This window comes from Papio anubis, chromosome 7, assembly GCF_008728515.1.
Source record: "Papio anubis isolate 15944 chromosome 7, Panubis1.0, whole genome shotgun sequence".
NCBI lineage: Eukaryota > Metazoa > Chordata > Mammalia > Primates > Cercopithecidae > Papio > Papio anubis.
The window spans coordinates 20,058,329-20,084,783 of NC_044982.1; the positions used below are offsets into that span (position 1 = coordinate 20,058,329).

Here is a 26,455-nt window from a genome sequence, read left to right on the forward strand (position 1 = left end):
TCTTCCACTGTAACATAAAGCAACTGATCTCATTGAAGGAAAGGTCTACAAAAAAGCTTATTCTCATGTCACTGATTTACCCCCAAGCACTCTTCCTTCTTAGATAAGACTTAACAATTTTTTAAAAAATGTTTGAGATACCATCTTCCACTGTGTCTATCCCTGCATCTTAACTTTCTGAGGTTATACAAAACGCCTAGAATTTCCCTAATTCCATCCTGCTTTGCTTTCCTTCTCTGGCAGCTTCTTTGCCCCCTCTCATTTTCTCAGGTCCCTATGACTGCCATTTCTTTCTTCAAATTTCACTCTGCATATAACCAGAGCTGCTGTTTCTGGAAAACCCAATTTTATTAATACAACACTTTTGCATGCACCTCATTTAGAGGTGGTTTTGAGATAATAGAGGGAATCCACATCCCAGTTAGGAGCAGGAAACAATTTAAAGTTGAATATTAGTTTACTTTTCCCTTAAAATTATCTTGCTACCTTGCTGTGACAAATTTGTCACTGGATTTTCCACTACAATCTCATGAGCATGTCTTTCTCTGGAAACCATTCTCACTTACTATGACTCCATAACTTTTCACCATCTGTCTTCTTCCCTCAGGTCCACGGATCTCCCAAAATTATATTTCATGATCCACCTGCAGAAAACAGCAATGCAAGAGTATCTTTCATGATGTTCTTAACAGATATCTTCCTTTTTCAAACACCAGCAGTGTCTAGAGGCAGAAATCTATTCTATTTCATTCCATAGGAAATGCTGATTATAACACTAATTTTCTTTCTAGTTAGACTTATATGGAATCTAACATGCTACCCTGTAACTTTCCCTATGATTCAAGCTGTATATTCTGGATAAGTATGGACTGTATTTGTTGTCTCTTCTATTCAAGACATATTTGGTTATGGAATGAAGTTTCTCCCCTATGTCTAGCCCTTAGATTTTTTTCAAACTAAATACTCCTTGAATGTCAAAGAACCTCCATTTTTTTTTCACTTATTTCATATTTTCTGGAATGCTCCACAGTTAGGCTTCATTAAACCACAATAAATACAAATAAAAGCAATAGTCAGATAAATGCTGCTGGCATGGACAAGAGTGGAACTATGTCTACAATTAAGGAATGTGTAGATTTAATTCGAATGAAACCAGAGAAAGTTCTAGACCTTTCATGTGTCTGTATGAGCACAATGAGTAGAATTGCTAGATTTAACAAATAAAAATAAAAGACATCCAATTAACTTTCAATTTCAGATAAACACTCAATTCCAGATAAATACTTAAACACAGGTAGTTTAAGTATGTCTCATGCCTATGTTTGACCTGGCAATCATAAATGTGAAAAGCCTGTCTTTTTAGTAACTAGGTAAGTCCAGATGAACTAGTATAGGCAGAAAAGATTATGGGTTTATATTATGGAGAGAAAAATTTTAACCAGTCATTTCTCAGAAGAGATTAATCATGAGATATTAGAAGTTTTAGAAAGCACAATTAATTCCTGCTCCTTAATTTGACATGAAAATAGTCAAGAAACCAAACTGAAATCAAAATAGGAGTTTGATAATGCAATTTACACCATTGTCAAATTGGACTAAAATTATATGGGCCTTTGAAGTAGACTTATGTTGGTCAAGAATCATCTGCTTATATACAGAAAAAATAAAAATAAAAACAAAAAGCCCTCAAATTAAATTAAATTGGTTTAAATAAAAAAAAGAATGCATTGACTCATTCTATTGAAAAGCATAAAGATAGCGTTTGTTAGTGCTTAGATATTATACTCCAATTTGAAACATCTCCTGTATCTGTTTTATGTGTTTCTTTGTTCATTAATCTCATTAAGCCAATATTTTTTGCCTGTGGTGAAAAAATAGCCAGCAGAAACTTCAAGCTTGTATTCTTTTCTTTAAGCAAGTTCAGCAGAAAAAGAGATTGATTCTTCTGCTTGTTTTTTCCAGGAAAATTCCAGAATTGAAATGTCATGGGTCCATAGTTTCTCTGACTGAAACTAGTGACTATCTCTAGGGAACGGAACAAGCTAATTAGCTAGGCCTAGCCCTGAAGCAAATTTGGAGATGGTCACACCTGAGCTCGTGGACTGAAACTGAGGAGGGGAGGACTCTAAGTATAAATTAGAGGAGGGATCGCAGATTCTGCAGCGACAAAAACAACAGATGTTTACTATTAGGAGCAACATGTTGCTACCAATCTTATAGATGTGGTGGCTTCAGGATGAAGAAGAAATCTTGTCCGTCCACTGTGCATCATGTATGGGGTGCCCTAAAAACCCAAACTTCCTCATTTGCATTAGGCATACATGAAAAAAACACTTCGTTTTTCAGTGGTTGGTGCAGCCCTTGAAAAAATCTATCCTATTAAAGAGCTTTAAAAAGAAAATGAATAAGAGGTCCAAATATAACATCTCAAAAATCAGATGAGACAGTGTTCTTTCAATGAGAAAGACCTAGTACCAGCTTGCAGGGGACGGGTAGCAGAGGGAGTTTCTCTGTTCACTCACACAAAAAAATTTAAAAGTCCCAGCTGAAGTTAAACATATATCAGTATCACTTCCTTCTGCTATATTTTATCCTAAGTAGAGCAAGACAGAAACTAGACTCTAAACTCAGGCCTGAGCCACAGACCCAGCAATCCTAGAAGAAGGCCTTGGGGACAAGAATGGCCAGGCCTACCTACCATGGGAAGCATGGAGTTATGTCTGGCTTGGCAAAGAGGTTAAATATAGCCAGAAGCAGCTTAAACACAGAGCACTGGGAGGGATCAAGTGACAGAGACCACAGGCATGAAGTGATTTGTTTCATGTTAAAAACCAGATGTTTAATTACTTGACATTTCCAGTCATTTACTTAATTTGAGTCTCTCATAAGTCTCTTAAGGTAAATGATGGAGACTAAAAGTCCACCTCTTTAAAATCAATGAGTAAAATCCTCATGTAGGGCTAGAATTAAGATCAGAGTTATTCATGGGGGTGATTCACCACTCTATAGAATATAGTAACTTCTGCAGGTTTTGGGGGGCATTCCTTAAGGACAAATTTTAACCATATTTAAAACAATCAAGGTACGTATTAGCTAGTATTTTCATCCCCTTCAAAACAATGTATCATCTATTGCAGCTTGGGAGTTTAATTGATTAACAATATTGGTGGGATTTTCATTGTTTTCTTTAAACATAGAACACCATGCTTTGGAGTACTTAAGATTTTTACCCCACCTTATTTTAAAATAATTAATGAGTAAGAGTTGCTGTAAAAACATAACCAAGAAAAGAAAGGGAGCAATTCTGTACTAAAATCATTAACACCATAGGAGATGGGGTAGAGAGTTGACTTGAAAAGGCTACTATGCGGCAAAGAAGAGTACTAAAAAAAATAGAGTGTAACATCTGGCTTTCCAATTTCTACCCTGCAATCTGGACAAGTTACTACTTTCCTGAGCTTCTATTTTTCTATTTGCGTGTTGAGGAGGATGATGCCATTATTTTTACAAGGATATGGTGATGTACACAAAATGTAATTATTAACTGTAATGCACTAATGATCCTTAGAAATCAGCAGAATTTGAATCTTCAACCTATTTGCCCAGGAAAAGTATTTTTCACTTTTTTTTATTTGCTCCATTATCATAATTGACTTAAACCCCCCTAGAATGGAGAAACAGTTTTGTCCGTTTGAATAGAAAATGCGTTCTTCCTCTCAGGGATGGATGTCATTTGGTCATGTTTTTGAAGACTGAGTCTTCTCTGAATTCAAGAATAGGAGAGGTAAATGTTCTGATGCTAATATATGCTCAAGATTTAATAAGACTTTGGGTTCTTCTTGTTGAATAGCCATGGAAGACTTCCAAATAACAAGTGAAACTCTCAGGCTGGAGGCATGAATAGATACATGCGTTAAGTCAGACAGGCTCGATAGAAAAGAAGGAAGAAAGATCAGGAAGCTGCAGAAACATGGGGAGCCTCATTCAGAAAATCGTTCTCAGAAGACAGCTGTCCAGGAGGAGCCTGGACACGCATCTGATCTTAATGGATCGTCCCGGCTCTGAGCCCCAGGGAGAATAGCCAAAAGAATCCTGGCCCAGAGAAAGTTTACTGCAAGGGTAATTTATTGTATTCTCAGTTTCGCTGCCTGGAGCCCTCACTAGCTGGCTGTGCTGTTTGTACATAAATAGAAAATTAACATCACCTGAACTAAGAACTTGGGTCAGTCAACCATCAAACCTTTACATGAATAAGGACTTCTATTTGCTTGCACTGAGCCTCTTCACTGTCAGCTGCTAAGTAGGAACCGTATGGCGAAAGCCAGACTTGCTACATTTGACAATTGCCAGCTACCCCATGAAGGAGCCTCCCTACGATGCTCCAGCATGACTATTAATGCACTACACTCGTTGCCCTGAGAGGTAGCTGAGTTGGGCAGAGGAAAGTAAACCTCTTTATTACCACAATAATTACAATTAACATTAGTTACTAAAGATGATGTGGGAAGTTTTACCAGAAACCCTGAGCTAAGAATACTAACAGCAAGTAAACTCAAAATTTAACAGTGGGCCTCCTAGTAAGCAAGGAAACAATTATTTTATACATCCCCTTTATATAATAATAATTACATAAAGTGAGATGATTTTCCTAGTGATTGTATAGATCTGCATATTAGAAGAATTTAATATCAAAGTGAACAATTTCTATGGGAATAGTTGCATAAAAGAAGCAGAATATTCTTCACGGAACACATTTAAAAATTCTCCATTCTTAATGAAAAGCTAAGATAAAAGCATCAGAAAATTATAGGTCCAGGGAAGTATTTATAAAAGGAACTGAAAAAAATTAAGGTATTGAAATATTTGATTTTTCAGAAATTTTTCAGACACAATCTTTATGTGTCTGGGTAAAATGGGCAAAAGAAAATAACATTACAGTATTAAAATACTTGATTTTTCAGAAAATTTTTTTAAGTCACAATCTTTATGTGTCTGGGTAAAATGGGTGTGTATGTAAAAATCATTCTCATCTGTGGAGAAGAAGAAAGTTCCTCCTACTCTTCTTTTGTTATTTTATATATAACTTGTCAATGTATCAAGTGTCCTTCAAGTCCCAAATATATTGAGTGCCAACAAAAATGAAGATGCCTTTTCACAGCTGAGGCTTTAAGTAAGCAAGAGCCAGTTAGAGGTACTTTGGGGACTTTCTAAGGCAGGTTTGTTCTTCATGAAACACTGGATACTGACATTTGAAATAAAGTGACATTTCTTCAGCTTTGTGGCATCAAATAAGTATGCATTGAGTTGAGCCTGCGTTCCCATAGCTTTCTTCACATTGCAAGCAGTAGGGAAACTGGAACTACAGAGAATTCATTTAAAGAAAAAGAAACCAGACAAATATTGCATATTCTTATACCTAAGAGGAGTTTCATTACTCTCCTCTACTCTCTACTACATAGTTGGAATCCAGCTGCTATTATAGACAGAAAAACACCACCCGTGGAAACAGAATAAAAAATGTGAGGCCCAACATCGCAAGTGCCCAGCCCTTCTACACTTGCAGGAAATTGATCATGATTACACGCATCTGATCTTAATGGATCGTCCCGGCTCTGAGCCCCAGGGAGAATAGCCAAAAGAGGAGAGGAAAAGGCAGCTCAAGATTTCTGCCAAAATGCCAAAATGCCCTGAGGAAGAAATTGTTTCCTCAAGTTAAATCTGCAGATGATTTTAGCCTTGTGTCATGTGCGAAAAATAAGTCCATAATGTTAATATCTAATTCCATGTATGCCTCTGGGTAGTGGTATTCTAACCAAAGCTAGTTCCCAAGTTTTCATTTCATATCCTCAGAAAGTTAACATTGTTTTAAATTCCATTTGGATGATTATGCAAAGGACAATGAAAAATCCATCAAGCATTCAAAAGAAAAAACAGGATCCATAAAAGCAGTTGTGAATCCAGGTTACATAAACTCATCAGCTAATTCCAAGAAATGTTAGATGCCATGAAAAAAGTTTGTATTTTTCAAGCCAAGGTTAATTTTACCAATTAAGTGATTGTCACTCTCTTAAGAAAGATGGATGTTTCCAGAATAAGGAGGACATGCATTGTGAATTCTTTCCGCATTATGAACTAAAATGGATTTGTTGTTGTTCTTTTATAGTATCTCTGTTCTTCATTTTGGCTTGGAGATAGAGGGCAACAATGTTCACATTATATATTCCTTCACTATTCCTTTCTCTGTATGGTATGAGTAGAGGCATATAAATTATATTAACACAGGCTCCAGTTTGAGCAATTTTGCCTGGGAACACTTAAAAGTAAAATAAAATAACATCCTTTTACAAAAAAGAACTACTCTTTTGCTAAAGAAAATAATTAGAAGTAATGGCTGTACAAGAAAATGCCTTTGGTTATAACCCAGATGGAAAAAGTGGTTCAAAGTTCTTTTGTGTTCTGCATATGACAGTAATAGGAATTTGGACTTCTTTCCTGATTCTGAGAAAAGTGTGTTGGAAACCGGAAAGAAAAAATGAGGGAAAGGATCTTGAGTTATAATGGGGTATGAATGTTCTAGTGGCAGCTGGGGCTAGAGAAGGACAAGACTGTAAGAAGTTTCTTGTGGTGGGAACTAAATCAAAGTTTCTCTAAGAGCAAATATTTTTGTGATATTTACCTTAAAGTTTTAGGTTGTTTATGCTCTATTCTCCATTGTCTCCAAATGTTCATTAAATATCAGTCGTAAATTATGGACTGTGTCCTGGAGCTTTGTGAGCTAAGGGAAAAGGACAAGACATTTTGGCTCTAGAGGCGACTAGCAGCAAAGTTGGGGGAGGCAGCGAAGGGATAAAGTAGTAGCTATTATTTCTACAGTGAATTTGTTTGATGTGGATATATATTATGTACTGTTCTTCAAATGAGACGCATAGAGTCACAAGACAAGGTCAGACTGCAGGGTAAATATACAGGCAGTAAGCTAGAGAGATAATTTCCAGCTTGATATTCTCCCCTAAATCATGAAGAGCCAGCCCTTCAGATAATATTCTCGGGGAAAATCTAATTCCCTCCCATGTACTTTCCTAAACTTAAAGCACAAAGAATTGTATCTCTCAAATCACTGGTTCAAACATAGGCCAGGCTACTAAAAGTATGCTTTGAAAGAGATCCTATTTTCTGATTTAGTCTTAGTGGAAGAGTGTGCATATCCCATCCGAATTCATCATCTGACTCCCTTGCTTAAGGAACAGTTACTATGGTCAGTAACTCTAGAGTTTTCTACCAGGGAAAAGAGTCTCAGTTCATGGGATTAAGATCATTGTCGAAGATTATATGAACAGAGTGATATGTTTTTATTGATGCGGGTTATATACATGTAAACTACATTTGGCTCTTCATTAGTATTCATTTTGTAGGTATTCTTACTTATTCTATTTCCACAAATTTCTGATATCAACAAAAATATGCAGATATTGTATCAATATAAATAAATACGTAATTATTTTCAGCAGACTGAAACATTTCCAAATAGAATTTAGGGAATTTATAGAAGGAAGGCTGATAGATTTACAATATTTTAATATTTCAGGTAGTACAGTACGTTTTAAATAGACATTAAGATATATAGGAAAAACAGCAGATCAGATCGATGTATTGTGGTACTTGATATGGTAATTCTTTGAATTTTGCTTTTAGAAACAAATAGGGTCTAATAGTAGACATTAATATTATTAACCACCAACGTTAGATAGTATTTATGTAGATTCATCCTGTCTGGCAATTCCACCATAGGCTTTCTGAAGCTATGGTGATTCATTGTTATATGAATATATATGAAAAAGAAATCTCTTTAATATTTTGTGACAGACTATATTGCAGAATGTAGTATTTACATTTGTAGTAGCATCTTTATTGAGCTTGCAGTAATTCTCTTAATTGTACCAACCCGCAATAGCAGTGACTTCTGGAAGTCTTGTTTATGCAATTATTTCAACCTTTCCAGCCACAGTTACAGAGACCTTGAAATATGCTCCTCACTTTTGCTTAAACTGGTTCAAGTTTGCTAACATTGAACATTTTCACTAATTGGCAGCAGGTGTGGAATCATTTATAGCAACTCAATTTCTAAGGCTTACAAAAGAATAATGCATTTAGATTAAGAAAACAGGCATTCAATGAGAAAAAAAAATATTTGCAACAAAACTGGCCTCTAAAAGAAGATACAGAGGGAAATTAAGGGGAACTCATATGAGATCATTTCTATATTTGAGTGAATGTGAAAGCAACACATCTTCTATTTCATCTTATTCAAAGACATAATCCAGCTTGGACCTGCATTAAACATGTATATGAACTGAAGCAGGTCCAAGAGAGGATGGACGGATGGAGACCTTTGTTGTCTCTTCTGAAGAGCCTGGAAAATCTGAACCGTATATAAGACTAACCTTTTATCCAACTATTTGCAATGTTCTTTCTGATCATTTCAGGAGTCCTTAACCTGAAGCCACATAGCAAAGTCTATATTCAAGGCAAATATAATATCTGACAGTTCTGAAATGTTCTTTCTTCTCTCCAGGATTTGCATGGGTATTTTCTATGCCTAGAGTATTTTCCTCCCAATTGCCTCACCTCTTTACCTAGCTAACCCTATTTTTGCTGGGCACAGAGTAGGCCTACCATTAATACACAAAAAAATTAAGAAGCTCCATTTAGAAATACATCACTAGTTGTCTTTAGCCTTGCCTGTCACAATGGCTCATTCACTGTCCTCAGCTAGTCATTTCTGCAGAAAATTCTGTTTCTCAACAGAATTCAGTTTAATCGCTATCTTTTTTTTTTTTTTTTTTTTGGTAATTACAGCTATCACTTGGCTACAGTAGTTCTTTTTTTCTTTTTTTTTTGACGGAGTCTTGCACTGTCGCCTGGGCTGGAGTGCAACGACACGATCTCGGCTCACTGCAACCTCCCGAGTTCAAGTGATTCTCCTGCCTCAGCCTGCCAAGTAGCTGAGATTGCAGGTGTGTACCCCACATCTAGCTAATTTTTTGTATTTTTAGTAGTAAAGGGGTTTCACCGTGTTAACCAGGATGGTCTTCATCTCCTGACCTGGTGATCTGCCCGCCTCGGCCTTCCAAAGCGCTGGGATTATAGGCGTGAGCCACTGCACCCAGCCTCACTTGGCTATAGTTCTTAAATCTCAGTTGTGATGCTTATTATAATTGTTTATCAACATGGCTTTCTTTCTTTTTAGCTCCTGTAAGGTAAGTTTTTGTATCCTATCACCCAGCAAGATGTTATACACACACACACACACACATATATATTTATAATAACCTAAAACACATATATATAACACATGCATATATGATGGTGACACTCATATATATAACATATTTATACAAAACATATACATAAAACACACGTTAGAGAAAAAACATGTGTGAGTGTGTGTCAGGTAGTTGTATTCAACATACTCAACATTTGTTAATTGAATTGATGCTAAGAAATTATATTAGCTTATTTTTTATTGGCAAAATATTGCTGTTAGTTATCTTTTCCTGAGTAACAAATTACTTGAAACATACCAGCTTAAAACAATAAATGTTAATTATATGAAACAGTTTCCTTGTATCAGGAATTCTGCATTCGTTTAGCAGAATGGTTCTGGTTCAGTTTCTCATGAAATTGTATTAAAGATGCCTGTTAAGAAAGCAGACATTTGAAGGTTTGACTAGGGTAGAAGATCTTCCAGGATAGCTTCCTTACCAGGTTAGCAAGTTGGCATTGGCTACTGGTGGGAGGCCTCAGTTCCTTCTCATGGCGGCTTCTCCATACAATGACTTGTGAGTGTTCAGGGCCCAGTAGCCAGCTTTGATGCTAGCCTCCTTTAAAAATGAATGATACTAGGGAAAACAAAGGAGATGTCACAATATCTATGACCTAGCCTAGGAAGTCACACACCATAATTTCTGCAATATTTTATTAGTTACACAGGTCAGTCCTATTCATGGTGAAAGGGACCAACCACGTCATGGTACGGATAGCCAGGTGGCAACTGCTGTGGATCATCTTGGAGCTTGACCATCACAATACGTTCCCACGGTAAGTTGTGGGGAGAATGTTTTTAAAAAATACCCTCCCAACTCAATTAATAGTCACTGTTGTTAAATATTCAGAACCTATTGTCCAGTTTTCTGATTGTAATAAGACAATACTGAAAACAATACATGTAAAGAGTACTGCCTTAGGACAAAATATTTGGTCAGCAGGTTATTAACTGTGTGTGTATGTGTGTATGTGTCCACATGCTCAGATACCTCTGCTACACAATGGAAACTATCCCACTCTGTAACCAATCATTTTCTCTTGACTTTTCAAAAGATGTATAACTAAATGGATTTATAGCCCCTTCCTCCCAAACAAACTCTTCACATATATAAAGAGAGGTTATTAAGTATATTTGATACTTTTTAATTGATTTGTTTTATATATAAAATGCAACACACAGACACACACACACATATATATATAATAATAATAATCTCTTTTTATCTTATGTAGGCCATACAAGAAAGAGGCTACTCTAGTACTGGGAATAAAAGAAAAAAACTAAGAAACAATTTTATCGGTTTAATGTTTAGCTTTATATTTAATAGGAAAAAATAGATATCTCTTTATTTTTAGCAGGAAGTAGGTTACTGAAAGGAACATTTGGCTTGAAACCAGAAACATATGCCTGTTTATTATTCCTAACTTACCACTAGTTATATTTTGTGGGTACTTTTTAAAAAATATTTCTGTGTGCAGTTTTTCACTATCTTCATAATCCTGGGAAAATATCCCTTGTCTGGGTTAGCAAATTTGACTCCTCTATGATTGTACTGGAGTTTTGAGGAATAAACTATGGCCATTGCTATGTGGTTTAAAGTATCAATACATCTTAATTCTAACAACGAAATGACAAAATAAAAATACCGTCAACTACAAATTTCAGGTACAATTAGAAAATTAAGTAAATAAAGTAATAATTAAAAATACCTTTGTAATTTCATGAAATTTCTATGAAAACGTTTTAAAGCTAAGGCTCTTTACCACACAAACTTATGCTATTTTTAAAAAAAGAAGTTTCAAAACCATGATATAAACAGCACATGCAAATAACTCTGCTTTAAAAATGCATGTTTTTGCAATTTGCTAAGGAAAGTTTTTTAAAGTGTCTGAAAGTAATATACTGCATGAGCACTAACTTTTAAACTTGAAGAGTGAATCACACTGAATTACAATGGATGGTGCTTTTTTGGATACAATTTAGAATAAACATAGATGATAGATTTTCATAAAAGTTATGTTTATAGCCTTTGGATCAGTAATCAGATGGAACAATTCTCATTCTTACGAAATAGCGATCACTTTGGTGATAGAGAGCAAAATTAACATCATGTACTCTGTTTTTTGATTAAAAATAAAGTCTCTTTCTTCTCTCACATTTAAAAAGAGAAAAATTAAACCTCACAATTACTTCCTAGGGTGTTATCAGTATATGGTAAAGTGAAACAATTACAAGCAATAGTAATATATAATGTTAAATGCAAGTGCAAACAAAATCTTGGTGCATACTGGACAACTAATAAACATTTGTTGAAAAAAATCAATAACATTTTTTTCGAAAGCCATTTGGCAAGAAGTTAACACCTGATGTTTTATTTGCAACTTTAAAATAACTTATAAATTCAATGTTTAATAAGAACAAATATTAACTGCTTTGATAATAGTATATAATTATTTTGCAAATTAAGCCTTAGAGAGCAATTTAAGTTGTTGTTTGATTGTTTGTTGATGAATGACATACTTACTTTCTTTCATTTTGTTCCTCTGAGAAGAGGATGGTAGAGAATTGAAGAGAATGTAGTAATGAGTGACAGCTCATTATCAAGCCTGTTCTTTTCTTACTGGCCCCGAAGTTGGACTTTTGCAAACTCCCTTGCAATTAGGTGTGATCATGTATCTGAGCCCAGCCAAGGAAACGTTAGAGGTTAGTTCATTGTCTGCTGTGCCTAGGACTGACTCAAAACATCTTTCACAGTCCCTCCTACATGCCCTATCTGTCTTCACAAGTTTAGTCATCTTAGAAACCACATGTTGAGGAAGACAAAACCAAAGGTGAGATCTGGCCTTGGAATCTCCACTTGAAGGAGTGGGTACCCACCAACCAAAAGTGCAATTTTAGATTTCATTTGGGTGAGGTGAGAAATAAACATATTGTGTTAAGCCTGTAAGATTTAGGGTTTGATTTGTTAGAGCAATGAGAGCAATGAGCAATTCCCTGACCAAATGGTGTGAGTTATTTTATTTTAGATCTAAAAGTAAGTTAGTACAAATCCACAATCATGCTTTGAGTTATTCTGAACAAGATTTTTTTTTTTTTTTTTTTGCCTAATTCAAATTAAGCTTATGAAGATCTGTAAAGTTTAGTGACGGGTGGATATTGGTTGGAATGAAACAGAATGGGAAAACATGACCTTGCTGTTATGATCACATACGGGTTAATACGAATATTTTGAAATATGACAGAAACTCATGTTTACAGCATTTTCTCCTCTTTAAATGAGACCAAAAATAATATGGAAGTGGGAGACTCACTGTCCTTTTTAGCATCCTCAAAATATCAGACGCCCTTTAATTTTATACATACTTTTGTTCTGTATGTTGAGAGGCTTAAACATGTAGATGGGAAAAAATGATGAAGGCCTGTGTGTACATGGAGTACCTGCCGCAAGAAAGAAAAGTGACAGAAGGAAAGTGACCTAAAATATCTCAAAAATGTGGATATTTTCTCCTGTATTTTGAGAACATTGTGAAAATCATAGCTTATTACACTGCAACTAACTCAGCGATGCATACACCTACTCAGGTTATATATATACATACAAGAATGAAAGCACCGAACTGAGGTAAGAGTGTTTGTATCTACAACATCTTCCAGTTATTTTTTTCTTTTATATTTTGTAAGAGACTAGGCTGCTGCTTCCACAAACCTTCTTTATTCCCCGTGTCTTCTGTGTTATCAAACTTCAGTTTTGTTCATATATTAAGTGAAAAGTTCTTGATCTGATGGAGAATAGGCCCATTCCTTTTTTCTATCAGACCAATGAGGTATTAAGAAGTCAGCTGGGGGGATTCTGGGGAAGATTTTCCCCTTCTGATGAAAGGATAACTCGTGCCGAGAAAACCTCTGCTGAACATCCTTCCTCTTTCTTCTTTGATTGAAGTGAAAAGAACACAAGGTTTGGAGCTGTTACAGCCAACTAGGAAGCATGATAGAAAGGTCAAGAGAACATGTCAGTGCTGTGTCTATTTGGAAATAATGCTAGCAATGGCTAATCTTAGGATTTCCGGTATTTTGAGAGAAACCCTGTATTTTAACACCACTGCAGTAGATGTGATGGGTGCCCTTCCATGCTCTCTACCACTATGCAGTATCCTGTTCTACTTTCCAACTGACAACACATATTTATTTCCCTAAGTCATTTCTCAGTCCTCTAGATACCCAGTTAGCACAAATGCCACCCAGTTAGCACAAATGCCCAGGGAACATTGTCATCCCTGCCTCTAAGGACAGGCCTAATGACAGAAAGCAGTTGGTATATAAATACTTCAGCTCCATCCCTGGAGTGGAATATCATGGTTTGCACTAGTGCCTAGAGTTTCTCAGCACGGCTAAGCTCCAGATAGCTGCAGTGGTATTATTGCCTGATAACAACCCGTACTGGCTGACTTCCCATCCTGGTCTCACTTCCTCACTCTTTTATTGGTGTTTTCTGGGATCACTCCAAAATAAACTAACTGTATTCTAACCCTTGCTTCAGGGTTTGCTTCTGAGAAAATCCAAAGGAAGGCAGCCTTTATGAATTTTCTGTTACTGGGAAAAGATACACATTTCCAATATGATTTTCTTCTTGAAGATATAAAGGATCATTCTAACAATTGATATTATCAATTATAATGCAGGGTGTTAGATTTTCTTTTCCTCATGTCCTTTCAATGTGATTTGATCTTAATTGTATCTTTGATGTATAATTATGTACACATCTGTTTATGAATATAAGTAAACATTTTGTTTAAAATGGTATTTGGCTAGCATCCCCAGTGAAAACTTCCTTATTGTCCACTAAAATACCTTTGAAAGAAAAAAAAATCAACAAAAAATAGGGAAATTAGGAAAAAAAAGAAAATAACATTAGGGTTTAGTACTGACAGCTTAACACCTAACTCTTGAAAGAATTGTCACTTACTACATAGTAGATGAAAATAAATTTTAAAAAATGAAATTAATGGAAAGTGTTGCCTAGGGCTGCCATAACAAATAACCACAAATTTACCAGTTGAAAGCAACGTAAGTTTATTCCCTCGCAGTTTGGGAGGTTAGAAGCCCTAAATCAAGGTGCTGGGAGTGTTGGGTCTTTTTTGGAGGCTCTGCAGGAGAATCTGTGCTCTGTCCTTCTCCTATCTTCCAGTGGTTGCCAGAGATCCTTGGTGTTCCTTGCTTTACATTTCTACCTCTTTCTTTGCACAGTCTTCTGCTGTGTGTCACTGTGTCTCAAATCTCACTCTCCTTACTTTTCAGAACATACCAGTAATTGGATTTGGGCCCAGCCCTAAATTCAGAATAATGTCATCTTGAAATTTTCAACTTTATTACAGCTGCAAAGATTCTTTCCAAATAAGGTCTTATTCAGCAGTACTGGGAGTTAGGACTTGGACTTAACCTTTTTGGGTAGACAACTCAACCCACCACAATGATTAAGAGCAAAGAGAGATACATGGAAAAACTAAACATCCAGTAGCAGAACCTAAAGGTGAATCCAAGGCAGAAAACAGCTAAATAAGATAGGTTGGGAGATGACATCAGTGAGTATGATGAATAGGAGAAGTGCTCCCAAAGGAAGGGAAAAGGATAGAGTTCAGACGTGATAAAGAAATAATGGAAAGCCAATCTTCGAATTATAAGAGGATCTGAAGAAGCTCAAGGAGAATACAACTTTTAAAACAGAAACAATACTCAAGGACATAACCGAAGAAGAATTTTCAGAATAGACGAAAAATATATCTAACTGAAACTACACTAATTGAAATGCTTCATTAAGATTCAGAAAAAAAAAAATCTTGAGATACCCCTATGTCCTTTCATTAGAAGTGAGAAGAAAATCTTCTCTAAATGTCTGTTCACATTCACAAAAACAAAACACTAAAAGCAGAATACAATTCAAGCCGGCCTTGTGTTTTTTTCTCTAACGTATGAATTGCTACTAAAAGACAATTTCAATATGTGAGGGACAAATCATGTAAGTCAGTGGTCCTGGCCTTTTTGGCACCAGGGACCTCTTTTTGGGGAAGATAATTTTTCCATGGACCAGGGGTGTTGGGGATGATGGTTTCCGAATGACACTGTCCCACTTCAGATCATCAGGCATTAGTTATATTGTCATAAGGAGCATACAACCTAGATCCCTCACATGCGCATTTCGCAATAGGGTTCACGCTTTTATGAGAATCTAATGCTGCCGCTGATCTGACAGGAGGCAGTGCTCACGCGGTAATGTGAGTGATGGGGAGAGGCTGTAAATACAGATGAAGTTTCCGTTGTCTACCACTCACCTCCTGCTGTGTGGCCCAGTTCCTAATAGACCAGAGACCTGTACCAGTCCACATCCTGGGGATTGGAGACTCCTTCTACAACCAAATACTTTTCCTGCCATCCGAGTTGCATACTTACTGTAAAGAAATTAAAAGAACCTCATGATAATGATAATAATTAAATAGTGTCAAACATGGCGATCACCTGGTAATCACCATGTGTTAAACACATATAGGCTCTCTAATAGCACAAAATTAAAGAGATTAAGTAGTTAAATATAAAAGGATTTTAAAAAGTAAAAATAAAACCGAGGAAAATATAGCATAAAATGTATTTAATCTCATACAGAAAACTTCTACAGATTAAGTATAATTGAAGAAATCAAAAGAAACGTTAAAGCCGACCACCATCAAAAAATTAGAGTATTTATCAAAAATCATATAAACAAAAGTGAAAGATAAATTGGAGAATAAGTTTTCTACTCACTAAAACAAGTGATTAAAAACCAAAATTAAAAATAAGTATATGTAAATTATAAAAAATTAAACTCCGTCAGAAAACACTTACTTCAGCCTAAAGTAATTCAAATAAATAGAAATAAAATCAAAGTGGCCTGAATTATTATTCAGATGTAATGTTTTAAAAAACAGCATAAGGGTACAATTTTATCAAATGGAAAATAGTTAAGAGACAATAGGGTGAGATCATCTAGGAATTATCATATTGCTGTAGTGTAAATTGATAAAGATTTTCCATAAAGGGATATAGTAACATACAGAAAAACATACAGAAAAATACTTTAAATATTGACATTAAAAAATGACTCAATTTTATGTCTAGGAATTTATTCTGTGGACATAAGCAGAAACAGATGAAGACTAGTTGCTGAGATGTTCATTGCCACACATTTTTGTAATAGCAAACTACTTGAAAAAAAAAAAAAAAAGAAATCTGTGGTGTATAAAATGAAGAGTTTTCTTCTTGTCTTTATATTTTTATGTATTTTTCTTGTTTCCAAACAGTGGCTATCATCATTTTAATAGGATGAATATAAAGTGTGTTTTCTTTATCCTGTTGTTGAAAGTTAATATAGGAAAACTGATATATTTTATCTATTTTAATCATATATTAGTTATTATCCTCACCACGTGACGTATATTATCTGAATTAATCATCACAATAACATAATGTTAAGATACTCATTGGAAGAACAAAATATAGGTCAGAATATTGAAGTCTTTGAACCTGATTTTGCATCTGAATCTGTATGATTCCACATTTCCAGGCAGTTTCCCACTGAATCCTGGAATGAATGTTGGCAAAAGGAAGGCACTTGCACCTATTTAATCTCGCCCACCTCCTCCAACCTATTCCAGGGAAATTCTCGGGGAAGGTGGTAGGGACCTTGAGCTACATGCCTGACAGGATGCTTAGTACTGCTCATTTCTCAGAGAAAAAGCTTTCAGGTGTTAAAAATGACCCCCTTTGCTACTCCAGATGGCATTGTTCAATTGCAGCCAATCTATATTTAAAGAAAAGTAAGGGGCACCTGTAGGCTAACCAAAATGTTTTATAGCATTCATGGAAAGCCAACAACCCTATGAATATCCGGAAAAAAAAATAGTAGCCAATGACCGAGAGAATACTTAAACATGAGAAATGATCATCTCTTCTTATGTAATCCCTAAAATATTTTCTTCAGTTATAGTTCCATATTTGATTATAATAGATCCTATATGATTCACAATATTCCACCCAGATGCACTCTACTCTCCTCCTCCTTTACAGAGAAAAATATATGGCAATGAAAACACGTGTTGACAAGTCATTCGAATTTATATCATCAAAAGTGGCTCCTAGACTATGTTCATGAGGCAGGGATCATTTGCTACACTATTTACTGAAATGTCTTAATTGTTTAGAAAGGATCTTAGGACACACTAAGTGCTTGCTAAATATTGGTTGAATAAAGGAGTGACAGTAAGAAAGAGAAACAAAATAGTGGATAAAAGGACATTAGAAAAATGTATGTGCATTCATGTATTCACCAAATATTCGTTAATTGCATAACATATGTGGGACAATCAAGAATGCATGAACTAGGGGAACCTATGAGAAATAATACTCCCACGTGAGGGAATGAATATTCTAGTATTTATTTTCATTGCTACTGATGAAACATGGAAAGAGACATTATTAAATAGATTATTAAACTTCCTTGACACTTCCCTGATACATGAGAATATTTTTAAAATACACCTCAAAGTTAAGCCTCAATATTTTAAAGACATAATTTTTAGGAAATTCATGGGACAAATAATTCATGTGTTTTGTGCAAACTAGCTGAAATTTTTACTCTTGTATTAATAGTTTCATAATTATTTCCTCCAGTAAGTTCTTAATTGAGACTGTTTTTCAAACAGTAACATTTATTAATTATAGGAGAAATTTAGAGTATCAGGACTTTTAATAGACCTTTCTACAGTAAAAGTCAATTTTTTTCCCAGCTATAAAATATTTCACTTTAATGTTGACTGTTATAACCCTACAATGAAGGTAGTTATAACTCCATGTTCAGGACTTGTCAATCTACTAAAAATCCAGGCTATATTTAATGTGGTCATCTCACTACAAGAACAAGAAGATTGGATTGACAAGGAAAAGACACCACTTTCAAACAATGTGAAATGGATTCCACCCTCCTTGTCTTGTGAATGAGTGGACAGAGTTGTCTTAGTCAAAAAGGGCGGGCTTTGTCCCCATTTCATCTTTGACAGTGAAGAAAAGTGACAAGAAAAGTGATGCAAAACACATGAAAAGTAAATGGCCATAAATTGGAGTCTCCTTGAATGGAAAGTTTCCTGTAATAAGAATGTCTACTTGGAATAATAAGCTATTGAACCTGGAAGGGGAAGAAGACAGCATGGCACTTTTGGGAACAAGTCAACTAAATGTAATCCACTGAACCAAAAGATAGACATTTCCAGCAGGGACTTATCCAGACCTGCTGTTTGTCTCTCTAGGTGATGACTGTCATTGATGTCACAGGATGAATATTTCTGTTGTCTTAACCTGAAGGCTATCTTCATAATACCATTGGAAAGATACAGTCAGGGAATGTGTATGTGTGTGTGTGTATATGTGTGTATACACACACACACATATACATATATATAAGTACCATTGGAAAGATACAGCCAGGGAATGTATATGTGTGTGTGGTGTGTGTGTGTGTGTGTGTGTGTGTGTATATATATTCCATATATATATATGGAACCAGTTGCCACAGCCTGTAACCAGCAAAATGGCACAAATGATGAACAAGTCTGTTGCTTCAACTTCCTTTAACCATGAGCCCTATTTTATTACCTGTGACATATCATTTTTTTGGGGGGGCTGACAAGGTTATACATAAAGGCAAGTTCACTAGTTTCACATTTCCTGAAGAGAGTCCTCAAAGCATAGTTTTTAAAAAATGGCAGAAGTTGATAGTTTGGGTAAGTGACTACATTAAGCACAGCATCAGTAACGGTGAGGGAATGAAATTGGTGTGGTGTGGTGCTGTGCTGTACCATTTGTCTAACTTGAAAGGCACCTTTCAGATATAAATACTCTGGTCAAAACTGGCCTACAGAGTCAGGAAGATGATGCATATTACTGCAATATTTTTCTACATAAACCAACTAGCAATCTTGTTTACGGGGGATATAATTCTTTGACTTTTTCATACCGATCTTTTAAAGTCCTGATAGCATGCACTTTTCTAGAATATATCCTATTACACATACAAACTTTCTATTTAGAAAAGCTTACAAAGAAATGCTTATGACTTTCAATCATTTACTGTCATTTTTAGGGTTGGAAGAATTAATATCAAATAGAAGTACCTTCAACATATCCAATGAGATACACCAAGTTGGAAAAATAATGAATGAGGCAAGCTATTTAAACTATAATGTGACCCTGGAGGGCATAAGCTACTCTCTGGTAATAGTTAACACAATTATATTAGGTAGAAATGCATACATTTATAGTCTTTGAAATAGTAGTAAATCTTAGCTGTGAAAAAGGAAAGCTCAAGGATTATTATATTTATAGGTGATGAATCTTGCTAAAAAAAATGGACCTCCAAAGAATCACCTTATTGAATTGTAGAAATTAATTTGCTGTTTTGTATGCTATGGCCAAAGGAGTCTGACAAAGATACAGCCATTTTATTAGCGGTTAATGTAGGGAAGGAGATGGAGAGGAGAATAAGGTATTTGATATATAGTAGAGAATGTTCTTTGTAGTATAATGTCCAAAAAATCATTTGGAAGAAGGTAACTACAATTGTTTATATCTGCTTTTTCCTCTATGGATAAAGGTTAGCAAGCAATCCACACAGATTTGTTAAACAAACATATTTATCCACGTATTTATTTAAAACTCATGAAATATCTATATGTGTCATTCACTGTTCCAGGCACTACAGATATAGCATGAACAAAAGGAGGAAGTCTCTGTCCTCATGTAGGTGTCATTCTAGAACAAAGAGACAGATATTTTAAAAACAAGCAAAATAGAATCCATCAGCATAGCAATGAGTGCTGTAGAGAAAAATATTAAGCAAGAAAGGGGATACAGAGAGCAGTGCTGGGGAAGAGTAATATTTTTAGTCTTTAGTATAGTCCTCACAGATAAGGTAACATTCCTGCAGTGACACAAATAAATCAATGAGATGCCAAAAGCCACGTGGCTCCCTGGGCCATTCCATTGAACTATGAAGGAAACCAGTCTGTTACAGTCTCCAAAGAGACTTTCATTTTAACTTGATGTATGTGGCTCGACTTATAGTGATAATGACCCTGCCATGCTGGGGGGAGACAACTGAGGATTTGTGTTCTCTGTCAAGGAAGAATAACCTGGTATCACGATCACACGTGATATGTTACGCCAGCATCACTTGTCTCAAAGATTTTGCCTACAAAAATGAAGGATGTTTTGTCTTCTGAGGTGATTGCAGTAAACGTCATCAAAGCTTGTAATCTAAATCATCACCTTTCCTGAGTTTTTTTTTTTTTTTTGGAAGAAAAAGTACCAAGTACAGTTATTTGTTTATTTATTTATTTGAGATGGAGGCTCTCTCTGTTGCCAGACTGGAGTGCAGTGGTGCGATCTCGACTCACTACAACCTCCGCCTCCCGGGTTCAAGTGATTCTCCTGCCTCAGCCTCCCGAGTAGCTGGGATTACAGGCATGCACCACCCACATCCAGCTAATTTTTATATTGTTAGTAGAGACAGGGTTTCTCCACATTGGCCAGGATGGTCTTGATCTGTTGACCTCTTGATCTGCCTGCCTCGACTTCCCAAAGTGCTGGGATTATAGGCATGAGCCACCATGCCCAGCCATAGTGTTCTCTCTCTCTCTCTCTCTTTTTTTTTTTTTAAATAGAAGGTAGCTTGTTTTTGAGACTAGATACTGCTGCCTTTCTAAAATATGTTTTAAAAAGCGTCACTTTCTTCACAATCAGAACAGATAATTTAGTTATGAGAAGAAAATAGTGAGTTTATCATATAACTCAAAGTTTGACAGATATATTCACACAGCACAATGTATGTGATAAGCCAGGGAGAATTTGAGGGCTTTTCTTAAGAAACATTTGGTTTGTATAAAGAAAGTTGAGAAAAAAAATTACTAGCTTTATTCTCCTTGAATAAATATTTCTTTACTGAATATAAAGGAACAGTCATTGAAATTGAAGTGACAGCAATTTTATACAGTTAGGTGAGCTTTATCAGAGATTTTTTCCAGTGGAAATCTTGATGCGGCAAAGACATGAATGTCGTATCCAGTAATGTTCACTGCAAATTCTACTAATGATAGTGATTTTCGTAAAATGTGATTTCACTGATTGGTTCAAAAGGATTCAGAGTGGAATGTGTGAATTTCTAATGTAGTTAATTAGTAGTTTGGACAATAGTGAACATAAAAATGTAGATCCTTGGGCAGGTTCTATATATAATAGAAGTTGCATGCATTTTGTGCATTAGACCACCACCAGGATCAACATAAATGTAAATGATAATATGAATATGACTATTTAATATATATGGTTATTTCTATAAGCTCCTTGAACTAAAGCTATTCCATGAAAATAACTTAGCTGGTAAACTTTGTAAAAATGTATAATTCTTGTGTAACATTAGGATGACTACAAAATTAATATTAATTGTAATTACATTTTTCCTATTCTATATTTGTTAGCAAAATTGAATTTCAGTGGCTCACTTATTCAACAATTTTGTGTTTTGAGGATATTGGTTGAAGAAAGATGAATAGATGTTGCAATATACTTAATTTAGGTCCTGTAGAAACATTCTCTGAGATTGAGAGCTGTATATGGGAATTTTACTGGGAGGTGCTTTCAGGAGAGAGCTAAAACATGGAGAAACAGTAATTCCATAGTGGAAAAACCTGGCAGATACTAGTTTCAGCAAATGACCAAGGTCAATGTCACCACTGGTAAGTTCTGCAGATATCATGTACCCCTCAGAAGATCCAGCGAGAAGAGCACTTCCCCTCGGAGGTAATTTTGTTCCATTGATTAACCCCAGACTGATTATGAGGAAATATTAAACACAAATTGAGAAAAGTACTACAAAATACTCGGCCATAGCTCTTTAAAATTGTTGAGTTCATTAAAAACAAAGAAAACCTGAGAAATCATCACAGATTAGAGGAGACTAAAGAGACAGGATGACTAAATGCAATGTGATATCCTAGATTAGATCTTGGAAGAACAAAGTAACACCAGTGAGAAACACTGAAATCTAAATAAAGTCTTTAGGTCCATTTAACCATGCTATACATTGGTTAAGATAAAGACACATAAATGATGTTCAATGGGTATGAAGTTTCATCTCTAGAATAAATTCTAGAGATCTGCTGTACAACATAGTACCTGTCATGAACAAGGTGATATGGTACATTTCAAAATTTGTGAGGTGGATAGATCGTCTGCTACATATTCTTATCAACCTCCCTCCTCCCCATCCACCCGAAAATAAACAACACAAACAACACAAGGGAACTTTGGGAGGTGTTGGATATATCTGTTTCCTTGATTGAGAGGATGGTATCATGGGTGTGTGCATATGTTCAAAGTCATCAAACTGCACACATTAAACAGGTGCAGTTATCTGTACATCAATTATACCTTTAAAAAGCTGTTAAAAAACAGTTATATAAATGTCAATTGTATATAAATCCCCCCAAAGGTGAGAGAAATTGGGTTGGACCATGGAAAGCAAACAAATTCCAATTGAAGTTGAGGCTTCAGCTGATTCTATGGGCAGCTCTCGGGCTGAGTGACCCTTTGGAGTTATTACAAAAAGAGGGAGGGGGTCTGGGCCTTTATGTCCTTGCCTCAGTCAATCATTTGCCAAAGCTGACCCCTGGGATGCGCCATCATCTTGGACAACTCAACACATGACTCAACTATCAACATTCAGCAGCTGACATGCTCATCAGCTTAAGGAAGGAACTAGTCTTGAAAAGAGAACCTGGACAGGGGAAACACCCTCATCTGACAATACTCATTTCTTGGTCTTGAGTTGCTACCAAATAACCGTCATTAACATTTGACTTCTCTTTGCCTAGGTGTCTGTCTGTAAAAAAAAGGTCCTATCTGGAAAAAAACAGACTCTATCTTTCTCTTAAAACACCAAGCTGATTTACATATTCAAGAACTTTTTCTCTTCTCCAAGTCTCTATGGAGCAAAATGAAATGTCCAGAGAATTAAATGATAAATAGTATGATGAAACTGAATGGTAATATCAATAAAAATGTGTGTATATGTGTATGTGTGTGTACACATATGCATAAAATAAGTCAGATTCCAAGGTTAAATAGATGTTCTGTAAACTCTACAGTTCCTTTGGGGATAGTGGAGAATGCTCATAGAGAAGTTTTAGGAAAGTTGCTAAGGGCATTTATCTCTAACTAGCATAAAGGAAGACAGTTGAATGCAGTGAAGAAAGCAGAATAAAGATATTATTTTTAAAATTTGCACTGGGATTATGGAAATATTTATATTCGAGTATCAACTTGTGATTCACATTATTTTTGAAAGTCCTATCAATGGAGTTTTAAAAATTCTTTTAGATATTTTGTTTTTTTAATAGTTGACAGTACTTTATCTTTTTCATACAAATACTAAACTTAAATGTGAATACATCAACTGTTTTAAAATAATTGCTCCTTTTGTAATACTGAGAATATTTTCAGTTATTAATTTTAATTAAAGAAAGGATTTTAGAATTGTGCAGCTTTGTGTTTACACTATGTGATGATATATCAAAACATTAGGAAACAGCATCCCTAGGTTTCTTTGGTGGAAATTAATATTCTTGTCTCCACAGACATATTCCACCAATTCTAAAAGTTCCTTAATCATTTTACAAACCAACTAGTAGATTGGAAGGGAACAATAGCCTTTCGAACATAGGATTATAAATAGATGGCTGCATTTCTCAGACTTGAATCACTGCCAAACAATCTTTCATCTACATTTGGTGTTCCTATCAGCAAAACATAGATTCTATCTTTCTCCTAAAGAATCAAGCTAAGGTAGTTGAGAGATTTGAGAATTTCCTTTAGCTCCTAGGATAAAACATTTTAGAAATAACTTGTCATCGACTTCTACATCAGTGATTATTAAACTAGGGCTCATGGATCTGAGTGCCTTAGTAGCGTGTCAGGGTAACGTCTGAACCCCCTGAATAATGCATTTTGTGTGAATGGAAACAGTTGCCTGGGGGTAGGAATCAATAGTTTTTACTAAATTCTTAACGTGATTTCTGCCCCTCAAATTTTAAGGCCACTGTCCTCTACACAGTATTTTTTTCAGATATTCCAAACCAGATGCTCCTTGTCTGAAATGCTGTCTTTGGCAAGGAATCTGCAGAAGAATCAAAGGTCACACATAAGACAAATTTTACTCCTTGAGTTTGATGGAATACACTTCTTCTTAGCCAAGTCTTCTTCTCCCTGGAGTCTTGTTACCCTCCGAGGAAGAACCTTCAAATGGAAACAAAAGTCTTTTTTTCTGAGGTCATCTTTTGTTCTTCACTTACGGTTCTGCCCTTGTACGAATGTAAAGACATTTTGATTCTATGTCTCTGCTGTTTGCACCCTACTCTTAATTATTTCACGACTTAAATAAAGGTCCGTGTTCACACCATAGCAGTCCTTTCTTTCTTTCCCAGTTCACATCTGGGCAGCATTTGAGTTTAGAGCAGCATTCATTTTCAAGAGGGCCCCAAACGTATCTACTTACGGCGATTATCAAAGCATCATTTGGGACTCACCTCTCCCACACCTCTGAACACTGCCCTGAATTTTTACTAGACTATGACGAGTCCCTAATCTTATCAGTGACCCCTGTCTACACCCAGGTGGCCTCTTTTTAGATGGAACTTCCAGCCATAATTAGACACAGCTGTGTGGTGCCTGTGTCTGCCCTGTAAGATAAGCCTCACGGGAAGGGCAGTGTCTCCACACCACTGTCATCCCTAAAGGGTGAAGTGCATGTCTACCCCAGCAGCCTTTAGGAACACAAAGGGTAAAGAAACTCCTGATATGAAGGAAAGGTTTGCTATGATATTTGTTTTTCTCTCCTAATTTATCGCTCAGCCTTGGGCCAGACAGCAGTTTAAAGAATGCAGGTTGGTGGAGAACTTTATGAAGGCTAAGAGCACGCATTACAATCACAAAATTTTCAAGGCTCACAAAGCTTGCATAATTATACTGGCTGCTGAGGCCTTCCGGCACTTTTCAGCTATAATGGCAATCTGGCTAATTTCCCACTGGCTTAATCTATAACTTCAAAGACTCCTAAAGCAGTTACAATTATTCTGTTTGCTTTTCAGGTGACCTACACCATTGGTATTGAGCGGCCAAGTTCTCAGGTTGATTAATTAGAAGAGTTCAGTTTTAATTTAGGAATTTTTTTCTAAATATTTTTCTTTCTAAAAATAATCTCTAGTTGATACAGTAGCAAAACACTTCTCAAGAGTCACTTTTGCAAGGTAGAGGACAGTTGAAGACCAACTGTTGTTTAATTTTATTTTAACTGCAACTTCTTCTTGAGATGCCAAATAATATATGTTCAGAATATAAAGCTTGGAAAATACACAAAGAACATAAAGAAGAAATATGAAGTCATCAACTACTCCACTGCTCAGCCATAACCACTATTAATATTTTCTTGTATTCAATAATTAATTCAGTAGATGCCAAGTAGGCGACCAGGCACTGTGACAGACTAGGTGTTGAGGATCACTTAGTGATTTTTTTTTAAGTACATTTTTGGCCAGGCACAGTGGCTCATTCCTGTAATCACAGCACTTTGGGAAGCTGGGTTGGGTGGATCACCTGAGGTCAGGAGTTCAAGACCAGCCTTGCCAACATGGATAAACTCTGTCTCTACTAAAAATACAAAAATTAGCCAGGCGTGGTGGTGCGTGCCTGTAATCCCAGCTACTCGGGAGGCTGAGGCAAGACAATTGCTTGAAGCCGGGAGGCAGAGGTTGCAGTGAGCCGAGATCGTGCCATTGCACCCCAGCCTGGGTAGCACAGTGAGACTAAGTTTAAAAAAAAAAAAAAAAACCACTATATTTTTACATATACATAAATATATTACATATCCATTTTCTTCATATTCTTTTCCTCTTTTAAAAAGTCAAGTTAGAATCGTGGGTGTCTTTTATATCCTGCCATTGTTTTTTGTTCGTTTGTTTGTTTGTTTTTCTCTACTTTATTCCGTGACGTTCCCCATGC

General features: G+C 35.8%; 1 long non-coding RNA gene across 1 annotated transcript in view; it reads left to right on the top strand.

Moving 5' to 3' along the window:
- The window catches only part of LOC110743817, a 58,173-nt gene extending 32,159 nt beyond the window's left edge, over positions 1–26,014 (top strand). Inside the window, exons 2-3 of the long non-coding RNA XR_002523450.2 lie at positions 9,983–10,098; positions 24,513–26,014. This is a non-coding gene — a long non-coding RNA (uncharacterized LOC110743817). The remainder of the gene's footprint in view (positions 1–9,982; positions 10,099–24,512) is intronic.
- Positions 26,015–26,455: the final 441 nt, after the last annotated feature.